This window comes from Trachypithecus francoisi, unplaced genomic scaffold, assembly GCF_009764315.1.
Source record: "Trachypithecus francoisi isolate TF-2019V2 unplaced genomic scaffold, Tfra_2.0 Lachesis_group8, whole genome shotgun sequence".
Lineage (NCBI taxonomy): Eukaryota > Metazoa > Chordata > Mammalia > Primates > Cercopithecidae > Trachypithecus > Trachypithecus francoisi.
In genome coordinates, this window is record NW_022681473.1 from 29,443,875 (window position 1) to 29,466,318 (window position 22,444).

At 42.2% G+C, this 22,444-nt stretch overlaps 1 protein-coding gene across 1 annotated transcript in view; it reads left to right on the plus strand.

Annotated features, from left to right (window-relative positions):
* SLC1A2 (solute carrier family 1 member 2) overlaps positions 1 to 22,444 on the plus strand; it is a 106,005-nt gene that overhangs the window by 19,220 nt on the left and 64,341 nt on the right. The gene's annotated exons all lie outside the window — the stretch shown is intronic.

The window sequence follows — 22,444 nt, forward strand, 5'->3', positions numbered from 1 at the left end:
AGGTTAAACTCTTATCCGTCCCAAATTCTTTTTTCTTGTCTGTTTTCTCAGTTGGAGAGCTCATTTCTTCCCTCAGCTTTTACTAGCTTTTTAAAGTAGTTAACTCTCAAATCTGTATCTTCAGAGAAGTCTTTTTCCAAAGTCTAAACTCCTCCCTTTGGCACTGAAGCACTTCCACCATCTGACCCTATTTATCTTTCCAGTCCCCTCTCCAGTCCCAGCTCCTTGCCTACAGAACTTCTGCTGTGAGCACGAGGTCTTCTTCCATCCTGTGTCCAAGATGTGGGGTACCCATGGGGAGTCCTGCTCCCATGCCTTGACACATGCCCCTGCCCTGCCCCCTTCTCTGTTTTGTCTGTCATAGCCACTCTATGAGTCTCTGCTTCACTGCCATTTCACTGAGAAAGCCCTTTCTGACTTCTTTATGATTTCAGAAGATAACAAGTGCCATGAGCCGCGGATCTTACTGTCTTACACTTTGAGTCACTCAACAAACAGTTATTGACTGCTTCCTCTAAGTCCCAACGTGTGTGACGTGAACCTGCCCTCAAAGAGCCTGGGGTCTGTTTACATTTCTGTCATTAGTTACTCTTGTTTATAGGTCATGTCTCTGCCACTAGGGCGAATGCCTTGTGGTCAAGAGCTGAGTCCCAGTCACTGTATCTCCTCAATCCTGTGGGTATGCCAGATGCTCAACACATCCCGAGTTGAGTGAAAGGCAGCTTCTTTCCCTGTCTGGTTTGCTGGTGACTCTTTTGAGTATGTGATTCTTGGGGGAGGCTCACAAAGGGTTGCCCAGCTGGCAGGGGAAGGAGCAACCTGTGGAGACTAAAGGAGGGATAAGTCCCTGCTCTATGCTTGACCCCAGAACAGCAGGAGCTGGGATGGAAATGGATGCCTCAAATGGAAAGCAGCCCTGGCTAAGATGCATTAAGAACATGGGTCTAGGGGAGGGATAGCATTAGGAGAAATACCTAATGTAGATGATGGGTTGATGGGTGCAGCAAACCACCATGGCACGTGTATACCTATGTAACAAACCTACATATTCTGCACATGGATCCCAGAACTTAACGTATAAAAAAAAAAATGGTTGCAGCTCTTATGCTTAATGATTGTGAGACCTTGAACAAGTTACTTAATTTCTCTGTGACTTGGTGTTCTCACCTGCAAAATGGGTCTTAAAACAATGTCAACTTTATAGAGAGGTTGTGAGGTTTAACTAAGAAAATGAGTTAAAATGAATATAAAACATTTAAAATAATTCTTGGTACAAGCATTGGCTATTACTTAGATTTTCCTGGCAGTGGGATTTACTGGTGATTTTCATATTCATCATTGTAGCTTTCTGTAGACAAAACATATATTATTTAGCTCATCTGGAAAAGATATTGTAAAACTATTTCTTTACCTTCTTTTAATATCTTTTTTATTATTTTTTAAGAGACAGGGAAAGAGTCCGATTGGTAAAGGGGTTATAGTTAATTCTGGTAACCTCTGCCCCATGTACTGCGTGGGTATTTCCTGGTGTGATTGCTGTGGGGAGATAACCTTCAGCTCCCCCTCTTCTGCCTGTCCCCATCACTGGTCCCCCTCCAGTCCCAACAGTCAGATGCTTACAGTGGAGGTGTCTACCTTTCGGAATGGTGCAATGATTGATGCCCAGTGAGCCTTGCGCAGAGAACAGGGAATGAAATCACCCAGCAGTTGCTCTGCAAAGAGCATGTGATCCTTAGTGCAATCACAGGCAAGTGACCTGTTTCCCCAGAACTCAGCAGAAAGTTCCAAGAGCTGGAAGGCCATTTGCAGAACCCAGGAGAGAAAGGAGGGAAGGCAAGGCTGGGTTTGCAAAAGCAGGAGCAAGGTCTGCACTTTTTATGAAGTGTTTTACGGTGGAGCTGTAATTGGAACCCTGGTATTTAGCAAGAGTTATGAGGTGTGATGGTCTTAGCACTGTGAGTCCTTTGGCGGCATATGTGATACTGGCATGAAACAGGCCAAGCGTCATGAACTGGGTTGCTTGGGTTCAGCATGCTGCTTAAATCAGCTTATTTATTGTTTTTAAAAGGACTATTTTTTTTACTCTTGAGGCATTCAAAACTCCACTTAGAGACAAACCAAAAACATTTCTCAGTTATGTGCTCACTGTTCGAATCAGAGCTGCTAAGCCTAATTGGTTGGTCCAATTCTCTTACTACCTTCTGGAGATTAAAAGCTTCTCTAGCTCGCTTCCAAATCAGAGTGGATGGAATTTGATCCAATCCAGGTGCCCAGGGCTCCAGAAGCCCTTCCTGTTACAGAGAGGGTGAGTGAGCAGGCCGAAGATTATGCTTTTCATTGCTCCAGGATAATTTCCTAGTCCTTGAAGCTGAGAAAGCAAGCAGGAAGGGTCTCCCGTTCTTTTCGTTCTTTTCGAAATTCAGAATGAGCACATTGTCTGAAGAAGGAGGTTGGCCTTCTTTTTGTCTTTCACTCTGTGGGGGATGGCAGCCTTTTGGAACCACAGAGCCATGTCAGAAGCAACAACTGGTTGGAGTAGAACAAAGGTTCTTAACTAGGGGCTGTGGGAAAAGGTCTTCAGGGGTCTGAAATTGTAAGGAAAGTTTGTCTGTATGTGCATTTTCAGGGGGAGAGTTCCATAATCCCATCAAGCATGCACTCACAGAATTTGACCTATGCACTGTGTAGTGAGAGCTTGCTACTATTCGTAGCATATACCAAGCTTGCTCCTGCGTCAGGCCTTTGCACTTGCTGTTCCTTCTCAGAATACTTTTCCCCAAGATCCACATGGTCACTGTAACTTTCTTCAAGCCACTGTTTAAATGTCACCTCCTGACCACCTTATATTAAATATCCCACTCACCAGTACATTGCTTCATTGTTCTTTACAGTGCTTATTCTATATGACGTTGTTTGTTATTACCTCCCTCTTTCAGTATGTAAGCCTCTATGGTATTCACTGCTGTATCTGTAGCATATAGAACAATGCCAAGCCCATAGAAGACGCTCAGTAAATATCTGTTGAATGGATAAATGCATGGACAAATTAATAACTTTGATTATATTTAGGTCTCGGATGTAAAAAAAAAAAAGTTTTAATGATGGGAAAAAAAGGATCTGAGTTCTCAGTGGGGCCACTTCTCAGCCACGTGTCTTGGGTTCCAGACATTTCATCTGCTATGAAATGATCACCTGACATTGTAACAGATGTTTAGGCAGAAGTCTTAAAGGGATTTCACAGTGCTTGTACATCATTATTAATTTCTGTTTTTGAATACACCAGATTTGTGAGTGTGTGTGTGCCTGTGTGTGTGTGTCTGGGTAAAAATGTGTGTGTGTGCCTGTGTGTGTGTGTCTGTGCACATCCTGGTGCACAGATACTATTATTATTATTCTGGTGCATAGATAATAGATTATCTCCATTTGAAAATGGGGGTGCTAATACTCCTGCTACCGATGGGCTAGGGAGGTCCCCAAATTCCCAGGGGACCTCTATCCTGATTGGTGTCCAGACTCTTGACACCTGAGCGAGAAGGAATTCAAGGACTAGTCTGGCAAATAGTGAAAGTATGGAGACTTATTGCAAGTGAAAAGTATACACTCAAGAAAGGGGAGTGTGTGTGTACTCAAGAAAGGGGAGTGTGTGTGTACTCAAGAAAGTCATGCCCACTGGGGTTTGGGGCTTCTAACTTTATGAGTTTCTTTAACCAAGGAGTGGAATATTCATGAAGATTCCTGGAAAAAGGTGAAGATTTCTCAGAACTGTGGTGCCACCCATTTTTACACCAAATATGGTTGTTTCTGGAACTGTCATGGTGCTGGTGGGTGTGTGATTTGGTATGTTAATGAGCGTATAATGAGGTCCTAGGTGAAACCTAGGTCAAATCCAGTGCCATGCTGGGTCCAGTCGGCCTTAGCCAGCTTGGCCCACGTCCTGTTTTTCAGGGTCTTTTATCAGCCCCTAGCCTGTGCTGCTATTTCAAGTTTCCTTTTTGCTAGTTTTGTGAAACTGCTTCTATTCTCTTGCAACCACACATTATTACTCCTGTCTCACTACTGACACACCAGTGTGGTTTTTGTGACTTGTCTGAACCATCACGATATATCAGAGCAGGACAGTGATAGAAGTCCCACTTGCCAACTCCAGTTCCACTCTAGAACCATTAGTGTTCTATTCTGGAAAAGATGTCCTGGGTAGGAGTTGAATATAGTGGTCAAGACCACCTTGGGGCTAGTATTTTCTGATACATAAACTTGAGTGTGAATGGGATATAATTGCCTCTGTCACTGAATGAGTAGGGTTAAGGTTTAGAAAAGAGCTGGTGCATTCTTCTCTAATCTTTTTAAGTTTCATTTTACTTTTTCGAGACAAGGTCTCACTCTGTCGCACCCAGGCTGGAGTGCAGGGGAGTCTGCAGCCTCAACCTCCAGGGCTCAAGCTATCCTTCCACCTCGGCTTCCCAAAGTACTGGGATTGCAGGCATGAGCCACCACACCCAGCCATTTTTCTCTAATCTTACACGAGGCAACAAAAGGTACCATACCTAGAAATTATTATGCTATGGCTCCTTTTGAACAAAGGCAAAACAACAATAACAACAAAACACTCATTTGAGAGGTACATTACATCTGAGAGAAATAAACTCTGGTCTCTTCTAGACAAACTTCTTTGATTTTCAAGCATATACCTCAGAATCATTTTGGGCAGAAAGTTACCGTTTGTCAGTATCTGTATGGGGTGAGCTTGGAGGTAAATCTTCACACAGAGCTTATTACATCCTCAGTAAGTTCCTTTATAAATGACAGCTTCTTAGACTCATCTTTTAAAAGTGAATATTTTTTCTCATTAAAACCAATACTGTCTTCTTCCCAACATCTTAGATGGCTGATTCATCATTTCTCAAAAGTAGTTTTAATTGTACAGCATGATACAGGTACATGCATTATTTTAAAAGTAAAAGCCTACCAAAAACCCTACGAAAATATATAAGAATCTCCCTTTACACACCTGTCTCAAAAACCCTCATCCATTCCCAGAGGTAATCCTTGACTATCCTTTTTTAACTTTTCTTTCCAGAATTTCTTTCCAAACATTATAAATGTACACATGCACATGCAATTTTCAACATCTTAGATACATCTTAGATATTTTTCCATGGTAGTTCATTCTTTTTAGCAGGTACATATACTTTCATTGCATCAAAATATATCAGAATTTATTAAGCACTCCTCTATTGATGACATTTAAGTTATTACTCAGTTTTTTACTTTTATAAACACTTCTGCAAAGAATCTACATCTTTGTGAACATATATCCACATTTCTCAAGATAGATGTTAAGAAAAATATTTTGGGATGTGGAAAGGTATTGCATATCTTAAATTTTGATAGAAACTGCCAAACTTCCCCCCAACATCCAATACTGGTTTGGACTCCTATGTTAATTTTACCTGTCCTTGGCAATCACAGATGTTGTCAACTTTTTAAAGATGTTTTGTCAATTTGATGTGCAAAATTTGGTATTTTCACTTGCTCTGCCCTGATTGCTAAGGTAGTTGAGAGTGTTTTTTGCGTGCTGCTTCTGATGCTCTATACCTTATTAGGTTTTTAACAGGGTTTCAAACATTTTCGTGAATAGGACTATTTCAGAAATGCTTCTTCCCCAGGGTTGCTGTGCAGCTGCTAGCTAAAATATGCCTTCATTAATTTGTATTGGTAGGTAGCAAATACTTAAATACTTGTTGGTAAGGTGTCCCAACGCAAGTTCACTTTCCTCAGTCTTGAGTCTCATTACCCCCACTTCTCCCCTCTACCTCTCTGTCCTGGGACCTCCCTAGGAGGCAACAATTAAAAGGTTAGTATGTAGCACTTTGGGGCAAACCTGAACCTTCCAGAGGCTGCTCTAATGCAGTTCCAGCCTCTATTCAGAGAGTTTGGTATATTGATATACCATTTAAAAATTATTTTGACAATTCCCTCCCCCACTGTCAACCAAAGGTACTCAATCTGTGTTTTATATAAGTTCCTGGCGTCTGAGAGATTCACAGTAACATACTGCTGGTTTGCTTCTTGAACTGGTCACTGCTTTGTTTGTCAATTTTCCAGGATTATGCTTACATAATTTCCTTTTGACCTTAGCCTCCACACCATAATCCCGGAGGGCACACTGGGGGAATAAGATGATCCTTATGTAACTTGTTACGTAAGAGTCTGGAGAAGCTGGGTCTCACTTCAGTGTCTGCACCGTTTTCTAAGAAAGTTCATTTTGACAGTTTTCTGTTGTCTCTTTCAATCAATAAATTCTTTTAAAAAGCATTCCCTTTACTTCTGAGATACCAAAGGGGAGGGGGGAACCAGGACAATACCGATTGCTTCTTTGTAGCTGGCACTTAACAGAAGTGATTCTGTCTAATTTACGCTACAATCTTCTTCCTTTGTATGGATAAGGAAACTGAAGCTCTCAGGGACTAAAGTGAGTTGCTGAGGATCATACAGCTAGAAAGGGGTAGAAGTAGACTTTAAAGCAAGACACAGGTTCTTCCTACAGAATATGTGTGTGATTCAGAATTGTGCAGGATAGCTCTGTTTCATGACCTATTCTTTTGAAGTGATAAACGTTGTCCACTGACTATACTAGAGCAGATAGGGAGCTCAGATCATTCCATGGACTTCAAGTTCCTTGGAGGCCAGACTGCAGACAACTCTTTTATCTCTGTGCCAGGGATGCCCTGTCCTGGCTCCAGCTGTGCCCAGATGGACTAGAGGCCTTTGTCGCCCGTATTTTGGAATTCTTCCTGTCACCCTATGCTCTTCACCTCTGGCTTGGCACTGAGTTGGGGCAGACACCAAAGGAACAGGTCTCGTGTAACATCTTTTCCTGACATGAGCTGGGTCCCGTTGCTTCTTTTCTCTGCTCAGAGAAGTGACACATGAGCAGAGAGCTGATGTCAGTGTGTCTGCATGGCTGGTATTACAAAGCCTTAAGGGAAAAAGCTTAACAAGAAAGCCTGAGGAATTGGGGTTTTGGTCATTTAAAGTTTAGAGTCATTGAGGGATGAAACCAAGAGGGCTTTGTCATTAAATATATTTTTGATAATTCTCTCTTATTTTTAATTCTAACATTGAAAAAGCAATAAATGCACATAGGAAAACATTTAAACAGTGCTAAGGAGAATGCAGTGATCTGTGAGTCACCCTCTCATTTGAGATAGCATTTTCTTAGTTCTCCCCAGATGCTACCACTCTCAGCAGTATTCTGTGATCTTTCCAGAAATATTACTTGTAATCTTTGTGTATACAATTATACGTGTATATATTTGTGCTTATCAATCTTTTGTCTGTCCAATATCCATCCCTCCATCCATCCATCTGCCCATGCAACTTATGCTCAACTCTCATGGTTGAAAATCATTCAAAAATGCTTGAATCCATTCTCTCATTTGATGTGGTGTGTTGAGACCAGTGGACCCCTGACAGAGGGTCCTGTGAGTCGCCAGGATCCCTATCTGAGACCCAGTCCTTATGATAAGGTCCTCTAGCTGATAAAGGTGTAACATTGAGCCACACACTAACCAAAGATCTCCTTGAGAGATTTTGTTTCCATACCCTGTACTGCATGTTTCCTTCTGGAGTCTGTCCCCTTCAAAGTAGAATATAAGAAGATGCCCTGTGGAATGGATAGTTCCAGTTAAGTTTGATTTTGTGAAATCTCTTCTTCAGCAAAATCTGTCCTGTCTTACTCCTTGACACAGAATGGTCTCAACACACAATCTTGCTCACCACATTGAGATTCCCTGATTACATGTTTCTTGCTGAATGACTAAATATCCCAACAGAGGGAGGTCAAGTTTCTCCCCAGCAAAAATTTTTCCGAGTTAAATGGCAAGAATGAAGAGCTGACAAATGGCTATGACATCACTCTTGGTCATAACTTCCCCCAGATTACTGCATGAGAAGCCAGTACTCTACTGGGTCTTACCATGGGACAGTCATAAGTAGAAAACAGGATGATCCCCAAAGAATTGCCCTTTAGAGAGCAATTCAAAGACAGGAAAATCACCTGTTGGCTGTGTTCCTGATTCTAGCCAGATCTTCTAGAGAGCTCTAGATGCTGACCCCTTCATCTTGAAAAGCTCAGTGGAGACCTGGGTCCTAGCCTCTGCCACTTACTAGTTATGTGGTCTTGATCAGGTGTGTCTTAGTGGATAAAGTAATTATGTGTATTTCAAAGGATTGTTTTGTTTTAGTTGCAAGTGATGGAAGCCTAACTTAGTCTGACTTAAGTGAACTAAAGAATATATCAGCTTATTAACCAAAGAGTCTAGAGATAACTTTAGGCGTATCTGGATCTAGGAGCTAAAATCTTATTATTAGATCTCATTCTCTTTCCTTATCTCCTTGTCCTCGAACAAAGACAGGTCATTCCCTTATAAGCTCCTGGCAGCTCTGAACACATCCTAACAGCTAAGAAACCTCAACAAATAAGAGCTCCTCCTTCCCACTTTTTCTAGCCAAAGTCTTAGGACTATATCTCACTGGACCAACTTGGTCCACATGATCACCCACAAATCTATGTGGTTATGAGGATGGAGTATTCTGATTCACCAGTCCTGAGATGGGCATGGGTCAGTTCCATCCACACCATAGGGATGGGAGTAAGAAGGGGTATTGCCCTGAGAAGTCAAGAGGATAGAACCAAAAGAGTAGCAAGCAGACACTAATGAGGCAAAAAACAACAGATTTGCTATGTAGGGTCTAAAAGAAGGGGGTCAACAAGTGTTTTCTGTAAAGGGTCAGATAAATATTTTAGGGTTTCTGTTGCAATTACTCAACTCTGCTCTTGGAGTGCAAAAGTAACCATAGACAATAGGTAAACAATAGGCTTCACTGTGTTCTAATAAAACCTTGTTTATAAAAATAGGCTGTAGACTGGATTTGGCACATGGCTGTAGTTTGCCAACTCATGGTCTATGCAGATACTACAAGCTTCTTGTCCTACATATTCTAGAGACCTCAACAAATGAGATCTGGCACAGCAAAGCACTTAACAAATGTTAGCTATTATTATATTGCTATTATTTATGCTATAGCTATACTAAGGATAATAACAATGATAATATTGATGGTAATTATAATACTAATTAGATAATATAAGGAATGTTGAGTCATAAGTCAGCAGTGTATTCCAGGACTGTTTCTACACTGTTACTGGAACTTCCCGTCCACCCACACATAGAGCTGGAAGGCAGGGCAGAGGCATCCAACTCAGACATCTCATTTTATAGATGAGTCTTAGGCTCAGATAAGAGGCAGCACATGCACACGTTCACACAGCAAGCTGGGGCAATTTTGGAGTTTGCAGCTGTTTATTCTACAACCTTGAAGGACTGTACCCTATAGGTAGAGTCTATAGTACACCTACTGATACCTATGTTATGCCATGGTACATCTGGTGCATTTGAACATGTGGGTGTAGTTAGATAGATACTCCTTGAGTTTTGGATCCATACTGAGTAGTGTGGTGATAGTGTTGGTAATATTCCTGAGCTGGTGGAAAGACCTGATTTGGGACTAGCATGTGTTATATGACTCATGAGAACTCTCTGCTGCTGAGATGACTCAGATGTCTGTTTTACACAAAGATTACCAAACACCTCTCGCCACGTTTGAAAACAATGAATAGTTACTCATTGCCTTTCTGACTACCCTCTGTGTCACTATTTCTATTCGCTTAGCATGCTGGCAGCCGTTTAAACAGCTAGTCTTCAGTTTGGCTGCATGTTGGTAGGAGGAGTCCCCTCTAATCCCCCATCAACATGGATACAGAGAGGCCTGTGGGCACTTTTCTCTCTACTCAGTGTAGACCCATTCATAAAATTCTTCATGATTCTGGCAAAACCCTCCCTGCATTTTGGCTAACCAGCAGCTCTGCAGTAATTTGGGAGGTGGATATTTTACAACTACAACTCTTTAGCTCTTTTTTTCCTCAAATTTGTTTCTAACTTTCATCACTCAGGGTTATTTACATAAATCAATGCAAATAAATATTTTTCTTGAGTTAAAAAATGTTATGGAATCTGCTGGTCCCAAGTACTACAGAGACCTCAGTAAACTGAATGGAAAATTTGGGATTTGGTTTACTGTTCTTCTAAGCCAAGGGTCAGCAAACTTTTCTGTAAAGGGCCAGAGAGTAAATATTTTAGGCTTTATGGGCCAACTGGAGAGCCATGAGTTGCTGACCTCTGCTGTGAGTGCTAGTAAGTTATAAATATAAAATCGGAGGATGGAGTATTTGAATTGACTGCCTAGTTACTTGAGCATAGTCCTACAAACTAGAGTCTTGGAGTTGGGCCAATGTAGGTTTAGCTATGTGATTCTGATGCTTACTACGTCATTCTAGGCACATCGGTGGCCTTAGTTCCTAGTCTATAAAATTTGGATAATAATAGCACTCTGTCTGTTTGTTCCTTCCTCCTACTTGCTTATAGAATTATTGTTAGGATCAAACAAAGGAAATCACTTATCTCAGAACTAGTATGTTCCATAAATGTTGAGAGTATAATCAGTACAGTTATCAATAACAAAGCCCATTGGGTGAAATCACCTATTCAAGAGTATACAATTAATGAATTGATTGGGTCACCTTCAAAGGGGTCTAGATAGAGATCATCAAGAAACCTTTTTTCCTTCTTTTTTTCATTTTATTTTTCATTTTAGTTGCAGGGTACATGTGCAGGATGTGCAGGTTTGTTACACAGGTAAACCTGTGCCATAGTGGTTTGTTGCACCAATCAACCCATCACCTAAGTATTAATAAGCCCAGCATGCATTAGCTATTTTTCCTAATGTTCTACCCCCACCCACCCCACCCCCTGAGAGGCCTCGTGTGTGTTGTTCCCCTCCCTGTGTCCATGTGCTCTCATTGTTCAGCTCCTGCTTATAAGTGAGAATGTGTGGTGTTTGGTTTTCTGTTCCTGCATTAGTTTGATGAGGATAATGGCTTCCAGCTCAATTCATGCCCCTCTGAAGGACCTGATTTTATTCCTTTTTATGGCTGCATAGTATTCCATGGTGTATTTGTACCACATAAGAAACTTTTTTAGCATCTTCTGTGGGAAGATGTCCGAAGAGACTGGATCAGATTTTTAAAAACATTTTTAAATTTAATTTTTAAACATTGTATTTATTTAATTTTTTCAAGACTGGGTTATGAGACTGCCTAATTTTTGTGTTTTTGGTGGAGACAGGGTTTCACCATGTTGCTCAGACTGGTCTTGAACTCCTGGCCTCAAGTGATCCACCCACCTTGGCCTCCCAAAGTGCTGAGATTATAGGTATGAGCCACTGCGCCCGGGTGAGACTGGATCAGATTTTGCTTTGCATTGTTGTGCGGACCCTGGTAGTAACTCATGATAGACTGTCTTCCTTTCTGCAAAAAATGAACCCTCACATTATTCAAAGGAAAATCTCAAATTAAAAATCCTTTCCTGAGTACTTTCTTCAGCTATAGAGTTCAGCTAAATGCCATGCCCAGGGTCTGGATCATCAACATAGTCTGAGAGCCAGTGATGAGGAGTGATTACAGGCCAGAGGAGTACTGGAACCTTTGCTAATTTGTTCCCAGTGACTTCATCACAGCTGGCCTTGGTTGTGCAACTATGGTTGCTATGGCTGAAGTTTGAAAGAACTTGGCCTGAAGCTGCCTATATGGCCAGTATCTTGGGGGAAATATAGCTTTCACTAAATACGTTTTATGGGTATTTGTGAAGATTTAGCAACTATGAGGTTGAGGCTGGGTATGTTGATGAGACTGGAGAAGAAGTTTGCTTGAGAGTGGCAAAATAAAACAATATAAAACAATACACACACTTCCCTGCCATCATTGCACACACTCTTAACTACTTTGGACAATTGAAGGCTATGTCTATGATGCTGTAAATAAAGAAATATTGAAGAATGTTATTCTTATCTTAAAATATCAGGTTCTTGCAGCTGCCATATTGTAATGAAAAGGAGTTGGTTTTGGATGAAGACAGACCAAGGTGTGATTCCCACCTGTCTACTCCTAGCCTCCTAGCTACCTGACAATGGGAAAGTTACTTAACTTTGTTTTCTCATCTGTAAAATGACTAACAGTCACTTTTCATATTGTACGAAATGTCTGTCTTAAGGGATGTTGCAAAACAAAACAAAACAAAACAAAACAAAACAAAACAAAACAAAACTGCTCTCCAGCCAGACTCTACAAGCTGTGAGTCCAACTCACCAAATCTCCATATCCTGCCCTGCAAAGTAGACTAGTAAAGAAAAGGCTGAAGTCATGTCTTAGCATTTGAGCACATACTGAGTCATTACTCTAGAGAGTTCTAATCTTGGGGCTACTGATAATAAGGGGCCATGCAGAGAAGACAGTGAAGCCCTCCTCCACCCCCTGTAATCTGCTAGTGAGTCATGAATTATTCTTAAAGCACCGTCTCTGCCTGCTCTTAGGAAGGTGATATGACCCATCACTTGCTTTTGTTTTCACACCTGTTCCCTGGGAACCTTTGCTCAAAGTCGTGAATTATGTGACATCTTTAGTAACAACAATGTGATTCGCTCTGTTAAATCACTCCCTGCCTACTTATAGCCTGGTGAATAAATTTTCATTCCTTTTTTGAAGATTTTACTTAAGCATATGAAGAAAGCTCCCATCTGTACAATGATGGAACCAAAAGGGATGGGGGCTGCTAACTTAATGAGAGCCAGGCAGGTATGCACATGAAATCAGGAAACAGTTTACTTTCCTCTTAACACTCTTTTCAGAAAGACAGCAGTGGAAGCCTGATGATAAATAGTAATTGACACTTGGCATTGGTGGCAAGGATGCAATAAGGGATGGTGGGGACTGTGGCAGACTGGAAAATCCATGCCTATCTAAAGGACAATCACTTCTCAGTTCTATCTGATTATTGCCACTCAGGGATCTAGGTTTCATAATTATAAGTGGACAAAACCCTTTAGTAACTTTCACTAGTAAGACTGAAACACAGTGCATTGAAATTTACTTAAGAAAAACTTAAATGAGCAGTGGCTCGTACCTGTAATCCCAGCACTTTGGGAGGCCAAGGTAGGTAGATTACTTGAGGCCAGGAGTTCAAGATCAGCCTGGACAACATGGCAAAACCCTATCTCTACTAAAAAAGAAAAAGAAAAAAAAAATTAGCTGGCATGGTGGTGCACGCCTGTCATCCCAGCTACTTGGGAGGCTGAGGCATGGGAATTGCTTGAACCTGGGAGGCAGAGGTTGTAGTGAACTGAGATCATGCCACTGCACTCCAGCTTGGGCAACAGAGCAAGACACTGTCCCAAGGAAAAAAAAAAAGAGAGAAAGAAAAACTTAAATGATTAACAATATGTTACTATAAATTAAAGGGTTTTAGAATAAATTTCCAACTCTTCATCATTAACATTGTTAAAATTACTGCTTATTAAGCTTAGCAATAAAGAAAAGGAATCTTTACCTTAAGGTGAATAAACTCTGTGACGTCTGTTATTTTTAGTGTAACAATATAGATAAAGGTTATGTTTCTTTGTGCTTTCGGTTTTTGCTTTTTTTTTTTCTCTGAGGCAGTCTCATTCTGTCACTCAGGCTGGAGTGCAGTGGTGCCATCTCAGCTCACTGCTGCCTCCGCCTCCCAGGTTCAAGTGATTCTCCTGCCTTAGCCTCCCCAGTAGCTGGGATTACAGGCATGCGCCACCACATCTGGCTAATTTTTTGTATTTGTTTTTAGTAGAGATGGGGTTTCACCATTTTGACTAGGCTGGTCTCAAACTCCTGACCTCAGGTGATCCACCCACCTTGACCTCCCAAAGTGCTGGGATTCCAGGTGTGAGCCACTGTACCCCCTCACTGCACCTTGCCAAAGGTTATGTTTTTTGAGTAGCTGCGAAAGAGACCTGTTTGGGGAGTGAATACTTGATCAGCTGTGTGCGGATGGGGAATGAGACCACTGCAGGGAGCACAAAGCCCTGTGAACAAAGCCCTGTGAACCAGTCTGTCTCCACAAGCTACCAGAGTGAGAATACACATTCTTCTCTCTAGAAGAAATTCTCCTGGTGAGAACATTACCTTTCAGGGGTGACTGGATAGCTCAGTTTATCACTTTTAAACTTAGCAGATCAAACTAGTTGAGAAGCTATTGGGCAGTCAGTAAGCTGACTGGACTGCTGGGATCAACAGGGACTGGATGTTTAGTTCTCTTTCAATAACCACAGATTTAGCAGCTCATTCGAAGGAACCAAAGTAAGGAACTGCACAAGTCCTCTGGGAGGCCTTGAAATGCTTCCATGGGCGATGGAAGCCATTTAGAGGCATGGTGTTGCTGAACCTTTTGAACACATGATCGGCTAAAGAGAGAAAGATGTTACTTTGGTCTACATTTCTCTAGGGCAGGAAGAAGTGAGGAAGGGAGGAGCAGAACACTTCAGCCTACATCTCAGGAAGGGAGGTTTGAGAAGCGGTGTCTGGCTGAGCATGCTCCTTCTCTGAGCAGATTTCTAGAAGCAGCAGAGGCGTGGGTATGGATAGGAGACTCTCTGTGTCTATCACCTTCTGCTGAGGCTTTTGTAAAAAACAAAGGAGATAGTGTAGAAAACACTTAACTGTAAGTTCTGGTACTACATTAGTTTCTCATTGTTACAGTAACAACTGATCCCAAATCAAGAGGCTTAAAACAAGACAACTTATTATCGTATAGTTCTGGAGGCCAGAAGTCTGAGTTGGGTCTCACTGGGCTAAAATCAAGGTGTCAGCAGGGCTGCATTCCTTTCTGGAGGCTCAGATGAGGAGTCTGTTTCCTTGCCTTTGCCAGTTTCTAGAAGCTTCTCACACACTTTGGCTCCTGGCCCTTTCCTTTATCTTTAAAGCCAGCAACATTGGGCTGTGTCTTTGTCATGCTGCCATCCTCCAATTCTTTCTTTCCTGCCTCCCCTTTTCACACATAAGAACCCCTGTGATTCCACTGGTCCCACCTACAGAATCCAGGCACATCTGCCTGTCTTGAGGTCAGCTGATTTACAACCTTCTTTGTACGTGCAGCCTTAGAGCCCCTTTGCCATGTAATCTGACACATCCACAGATTCTGGGATTAGGACATGGACATTTGTGGAGGCATTACTCTGCCTATCACTGGTACAGAATAAAAAGGCAATAAATGGTTCTATTCATTACGAGTACTCCCTGGACTTTCTTTCTCTACTGTGAAGTTACCTATGCCCTTCAGTTTTTCAAAGGCAGTGCTAAAGCCTCAGCTCTGGTAGAATCTGATGAGCTGGAGGGTGAGAGCAAGAAAGGCAGTCTTTGATGAGCTTAGGGGAGTGGGGAAGTAGCCAGCCCTTACCTGGAAGGTTGTGTGCAGGTCTAGGAGACACATGCAAGTAATTAGCTTGAGGTGCTTTAACCATGATAGTAACAAATTTGGAGAAGAGAAAACCCTGAGCAGAAACTTCATATGCCTCAAAGGTTGGTAGATTGAGAAGGAATTCAGCTTCATTTTCTGTAAGTGTCATGATTAAGTGTGTGCACCTTGTTCAGGCTGAGCTGGGTTGCCATCCAGCTCGTCTACTCACCAACTGCCTGACTTGGAGCAAATGTGCTCCTCTCTCTGACCTCCAGTTTTTCATCTATAAAGAAGAACTAATAATAGTAGCTATCTTGTAAGAATGTTATAGGGAGTCAATGAAATAACATATGTAAAGCATCCAGTACATTGTCTGATGGTAACTGTTGTTATTAGGTAGCTCCACAGGGTAGAAAAATAACCTGCGGATAGAAGCTACAGGGAGACAGTTATAGGCTCACCATAAAGGAAGGACTTCTTTTTTTTTTTTTTTAAGACGGAGTCTCGCTCTGTCCCCCAGGCTGGAGTGCAGTGGCCGGATCTCAGCTCACTGCAAGCTCCGCCTCCCAGGTTCCCGCCATTCTCCTGCCTCAGCCTCCCAAGTAGCTGGGACTACAGGCGCCCGCCACCGCGCGTGGCTAGTTTTTTGTATTTTTTTAGTAGAGACGGGGTTTCACCATATTAGCCAGGATGGTCTCGATCTCGTGACCTCGTGATCCGCCCGTCTCGGCCTCCCAAAGTGCTGGGATTACAGGCTTGAGCCACCGCGCCCGGCCGGAAGGACTTCTTAATAGTCAAAGCTATCCAACGGCAGGATGGTTAGAGTAGAAGTGATAAGCTGCCCTGCACTGCAACTATTCAGGCATTGACCAGACATTGGTATGTGGACTGGCTGCAACAGTGTCATCTGGGTGCTTTTGCACAAGTCTGGAGGTCTAGGCCCCATCCAGACGTGCTGAGTTGGAATATTCAGGAATGGGGCTTGGAGATCTGTTTTGTGTTCTGTTCTGTTTGTTTTTGTTTAATATACTGTTTTTTAAAGAGTAGTGTTAGGTTTACAGCAAAATTGAGTAGAAAGTACAGAGTTCCCATATATCCGTGCTCACATTCGAGTGCAGCCTCCCCCACTGTCAACATCCCCCACCAGAGTGGTACATTAATCACAACCAATGAACTTACATTGACACCTCATTATCATGCAGAGTGCTTAGTTTACATACGGGTTGGCTCTTGGTGTTGTACGTTCATGGGTTTGGACAAATGTATGATGACATGTATTTACTATTATAGTAACATACAAAGTATTTTTATTGCCTTAAAAAATCCTCCGTGCTTCACCTATTCATCACCATGCCCCTCCATAGTTTTGCCTTTTCCAGAATGTCGTATAGTTGGAATCATACAGTATGTAGCCTTTTCAAATTGGCTTCTTCACACTTAGTAATATGCATTTATTTTTCCTCCATGTCTTTTTGTGGATAGATAGTTCACTTCTTTTCAGTGCTGAATAATATTGCATTGTCTGTATGTACTGTGGTTTATCCATTTGCCTACTGAAGGATGTCTCAGTTGATTCCAAGTTTTGGGAATTATAAATAAAGCTGCTATAAATATCCCTGTGCAGTGTTTTGTGTGGACATAAGTTTTGGAGATCTGTATTTTTAACAAGTGAACCAGAGACAGAGTTGGGGCCACTAGACCAGATAATCATTTGTCCAGAGGCTTAGAGGGGACAGGAAGCCTCTGTAATCCAGAAATTCTAGGATTCCATGACTTTTGCATATAGCTCTTGGAGCAGGCTCTGGTTTGGACTACGTGTGACCTTTCTTCTCTCTGGAATCCTCCTTATCCCCTGACAGCAAAATCACTTTTTTGGCCAAATGTTCAGTTTCAATGTGTGTTGCTAGCATGAAATTGCCTAATGTAAAGAACAAGTTTTCTCAGACTGGAGGGAGAGTGGGCTGACCGGTTCTTCCAAGTCCAGGACTGACAGGGATCAAATCCTAGCTCTACCATCTATTACCTTTGTGACATTGAGCAAGTAACTTAACCATTCGATGACTTCATTATTCCTTCAGTAAAAGTTGCTGATACTAGTACCTATCTCCTGAGGTTATTGTGAGAATTAAATAAGTTCATAATAAGAAGACTTAGAAAAATATCTGGTATGAAGTTAGTTTTGAGTAAATGTTAACAGCTGTCATCATTATTGTCATCATCATTATTCTTATTATTACCAGTTACCGGACATTAGGGTCCTTCTGGTGGGGAGTCCTTCCTGGTGAAGGACCAGAGTTGGAGTGAACCCTTGAGGTTATTTCACAGCAGCAAGTGCTGGCTAAGTCAGTGGGAATAGGATGGTTCCTGTGTGCCCTGGTTGCCTGAAGGGAGTAGTCAGTTGAGTGGATGCCATTTTCTCATGATGGTACATCTGGGGCCATGGCATCAGCAGCATGGATTGTCCAAGGCAGACAACAAGGCCATAGCTTCCCAGAGCTCACTTGCCCTTTCTCTCGTTTAGCAGCACCTCCTGTCTCTATCTTCTCTCTCCACGTGCTAGAATGCAAGTCTCATAAGTAGCTACCTAGTGCCTTGGTGTCGGTGGTAGTTCTAACATGTCCATTGCTCTGCAAATACCTCTAGAAAGAGTATGCCCATAAAACACCGGATTCAAAGGCAAAGGACAGCACAGGTTTAACTTTGCTGCAGACCCACAGCACAGGTTTAACTCTGCTATTTCTAAGCTTCATAAGCTTGGGCAAGTTTCAGAATCTTCTGGGGCGTCTGTCTTTTCATTTCCAAGATAGAATAATCCTTCCCTCTCAGGAATGTCATTAACTCTTGATGAATGCAAAAATGCCTTTTAAATGACACAAATGTTATTATTAGCTTATTTGTTAGAAAGTTAAACTGATGAAATGTTGGTTATTGTTTACAATTGAAAGATGAACACAAGAAGAACCTGCTTGGGTTCCTGTTATGGAAGACAAGAAAGGAAATGTATGAGTTCTTTGCTGTTATGGGCATAGAAGAGTAAAAAGAAGATGAAGGCCACAAACTTCTTCTTTGGCCAGTCAGGTCACTCTGTTATAACCTGGACTACCTTAAGGCCCTGCTGTTTTGCCTCATCTGAAGGAGATGGTTACATGTTCCCAAAGTATAAGGTGTTCTTTGGGCAAAATTAGTACCTGTTCTTTTGCTGGGAAATCCACCAGTATGAATCAGCCATTTAGGGCCAAAGATAGATACGCTATATGTATTTACTTCTAACACGATAATTTAATTTGACTATTTTTCTACTTTTAACTCAAGTATAGCACTCAGACAAAAAAGCATAGAAATCTTACATGAATGGTGTGATTAATTTCCACAAACTGAACACTCATGTGAAATAAGCATCTGGATTAAAAAGGAAAAAAAGGAGAATAAAATTGCTAGCATTCAAGAAATGCTGCGGAGGCCTCAGAATTTCAACAGTTGACTTCAAGACTGATCCTGGCAATGGTATGCAGTTGGCAAAGTTTACGTCATTTATGTTTTAACATCTCCTTTTGTTTGGCTTCCAGATACAGTTCTGTCCAGGAACCTATATTAAGGGGTTCCTCCAGATAATTCTATTTTGGGGGATAGATTGAGAATCTCCTTTACACTAAGGTGTCAGTGAATGGGTTGCTTTTTCCATACGTTTCTGGCTTAAATCTGGGTCTTTGGGTGGAATCCAAAGGGATAGTTCTCTCAAGGAGAAAATTTGGGTCTCTGGGAGCCAGAAGTGGGTGACTTTGAAGGTCTCCAGGGAACCTTTGAGGAAGCCCTTAAAATCATTTCACAAAAGCATTGTGTGGCATTTTGAATGCCTGCCATGGTAAATCTTGCAATTTGCAAGGTCATGATAGTGACTTGCCTTCTTGCTTGGGATTGATGCTATGTTGCATGGTTGACTGCTCAGTCTGGAAGGAAATAAAAAGAGACAGGCTGCGCTGAAGAAAAGCAATCGTAAAGTGTGATCAAAAGACCCAACCCCGGCTAAGGTATACAGCACCTCACCCAGTTTCTGCCTAGTGCCTAAAGGCGCTGCAGCTAATTGAACCACCTCTTAGTGAACATCCTAGTCACTCCTGTCTGGCAGACTGATAGGAAAGGCTCAGTTTGAGAAGCTTCAGAGGCTAGAAGAACCTCCCAGGCCTGAGGGCCAAATCTTGAGCTCTTTTAACCTCAAGATCAGGGTTCCAGTGGCTCTTGGAAGGGGAATGAGTACTCGTGCTTTCTGGCAGTAGGACCACATTTTGGAGGGTCCAATTTAGAGATACTGATGCTTAGTGGTTGAGTCCTAAGAGATTCTTCAGGGACCAGTACATCTTCCCAGGTCCTCATCAGTTTCCCCAAAGGCCTTATTGGGTGAACCTAGAGTGGTTCCTCGTTCCATCTTCCCTCAAGAGTGCTGGGAGCACTGAGACCACCATACCTTGGTCAGGGCAGCTGGATCACAACCACCAGCAGAAAAGAATCAGCTCTGCTGTGATGCTGCCCATTTCTGCTACACACTGTTTTTCTCAGTGCAGGTGTTCCCTGCTTGTTTTTTTCTTTCTTTCTTTCTTTTTTTTTTTTTTTTTGAGATAGAGTTTCACCCTTGTTGCCCAGACTGGAGTGCAATGGTGTGATCTCGGCTCACTGCAACCTCCACCTCCTGGGTTCAAGCGATTCTGCTGCCTCAGTCTCCTGAATAGCTGGGATTACAGGCTCCTGCCACCATGCCCAGCTAATTTTTTGTATTTTTAATAGAGACAGGGTTTCGCTATGTTGGCCAGGCTGGTCTGAAACTCCTGACCTCAGGTGATCTACCCGCCTCGGCCTCCTGAAGTGCTGGGATTATAGGCATGAACCACTGCACCCAGCCCCCCTGTTTTTTACAGGATGGGACTTCCCCACTTGAAACCATTTCTTATCTTCCTTCTCTCATTTCTCTCCTCAGATTTGTTAGCCTTCTGGACCACTACCTCTTATAATGGAGTGTCACAAAGAACCTGTGACAAGAACATATTTTTAGCATAATCATCCATTCCTTCATTCCTTCATGCAACATACACTAATTTAGCATACACTATGTGCCAGGAGGATGCTAGGCATGGTGGAGACAGAGTCAAATAAGACACAGTTTGTCCTCAAAGAGTTTATGTTCTAGTGGGGAAAATATACGAGTAAACTGTGAAAAATGCCTTGAGAGCATGGGCGACATGGTAAACTGCATCTACAAAGCAAACTTGGGAGTCAAGTCATCAAAGGCTCCTGAGGAAAGTCATGCCCAGAGTTACTTGGAAGGAATAAAAGTCAGTCTAAGAAGGCTGGTTTGGAGAGTGGGTGGAGGATGTTTTAGCTAGCAGAGATGGTTTGCTTCAAGGCAATCTGGCTTATTCATCTGGAAAGGGGCCAAGTTGTCCCTGGTTCAAAAGCCAGAGTGCATGCCATGTGAATCTTCCTCATCTTGTTGATGTTGTGTGAAGTTATCACATGTATTTTTGTGTTGTTCCATGAACCAGAGATGGGTAGCCATTACTTCAGAATTGATAGGCCTTTGGGGACTGGGCTGGCCAGTGTGTTCCTGAGCCACAGCATAATCTTTATTTTTAGAAGAGGTTCCCAATTTGAGATGATCAAACACCCCACCCCAGTCTCTCATTGGGCCCTGGAGGCTAATTGTTCCTTGGTGTCTTATTTCTGTTTGAGGTGGTGAGTCTATCTGGAAATAAGCAAATTTGTTGGGTCAAAGCTGCCTAAGTCTCTGCCTGGGGAAGGATTTCATAGAAGTCCAGAGGCCATATCCTTAAGGTTGTACTCCTGATGTTCTTTGAGAGGTTATTCAGTCATTCCATCTTAGGGAGGCTGATGGCAGTGGGATCTTCCCAGACCCTCACCCACTCTGGACCCTCTGAGACTTTCTGTTTGTAAAAGGCACAAGCACCAATGTATGGGCAAGGAGATTTACTAAAACTCAACAGTGAGTAAACTCTCTTACTGGTCATTTTGCATCATATGAGGGATTTCAGACAAAGAGAGGATATTAAAATTGAGTATCTACTATATATCAGGTACTCTGTCAGTGCTTTCATAGATATTATCTTATCGGAGCTCTATAATGATGCAGTGAGTTGCATGATTAGTCCAAAAGACGAAATGTCCTGTCTCAGCCACTGCCAGAAAAGGGACATTTTAACCAAGAATCAATGGCCATGTAATTATGTGATTGCATTCCACCAACTTGCCTTCTGACAGTTACTCATCAGAGCTGGTGTTTTAACATCTGTTTCTGAGCCAAACAAATACAATTTTTATTCATCCCTTGAAAACTTTGTCTCCTGCTACTTTGTCTTTGCAGTTTGTGTGTAGACACCTGAAGTCTCAACTGGCTGTATACCTGCCATTCATGGCATTAGCTGGCTTGGGCCATTGCACTTAGGAAGCGATATAGAAAAAGAGGCTCTTCTCCTTCGATTTCTCATCTTGTCTTTTCTGAGTGCCACCTCACCAGTTCCACAGAAGTTGACTGTGCCTGATGTAGGTGGTCTCTCAATGGCTTAGTGGTGAGTTTAGCACTTGGCCGGTCCCAATGCCAGTTTACCTGTTTGACTGTTCCCAAGGCATTGACCTGCCCACATTAGAAATCTAGACCTGAGAATGGGTGAAGGATGGATGAGGAATTAGAAGATGCTCACGTCTGAATTGTGTGCTGAATTTCATCCCAACCCAGCTTTATTGGCCCTAGAAAACAATGCTTCCATAGCAGACATAAGAAAGGTTAAAAGGAATGCAAAAGGTTGTTGTTATGGTTGCTGTTGGTTTGTGTCTCATCTCTGCCTTTCCCTGTGAGCGTTGTGGTGTAGCTACTGGGCTATCTCATGGTAAATGAAATGACTTGTCTTCATGGTCAGCTCTAGGCTTATTCCATCGTGGGTACCTAGAATGGAATCCACATCTCTGGAACTGAATGCTATTACTATCCTTTTCCCTCCCTGGAGAATTAGAGAATCACAGAATTTTATAATGTTAAAGACTTTCCAATTCGACCCTCT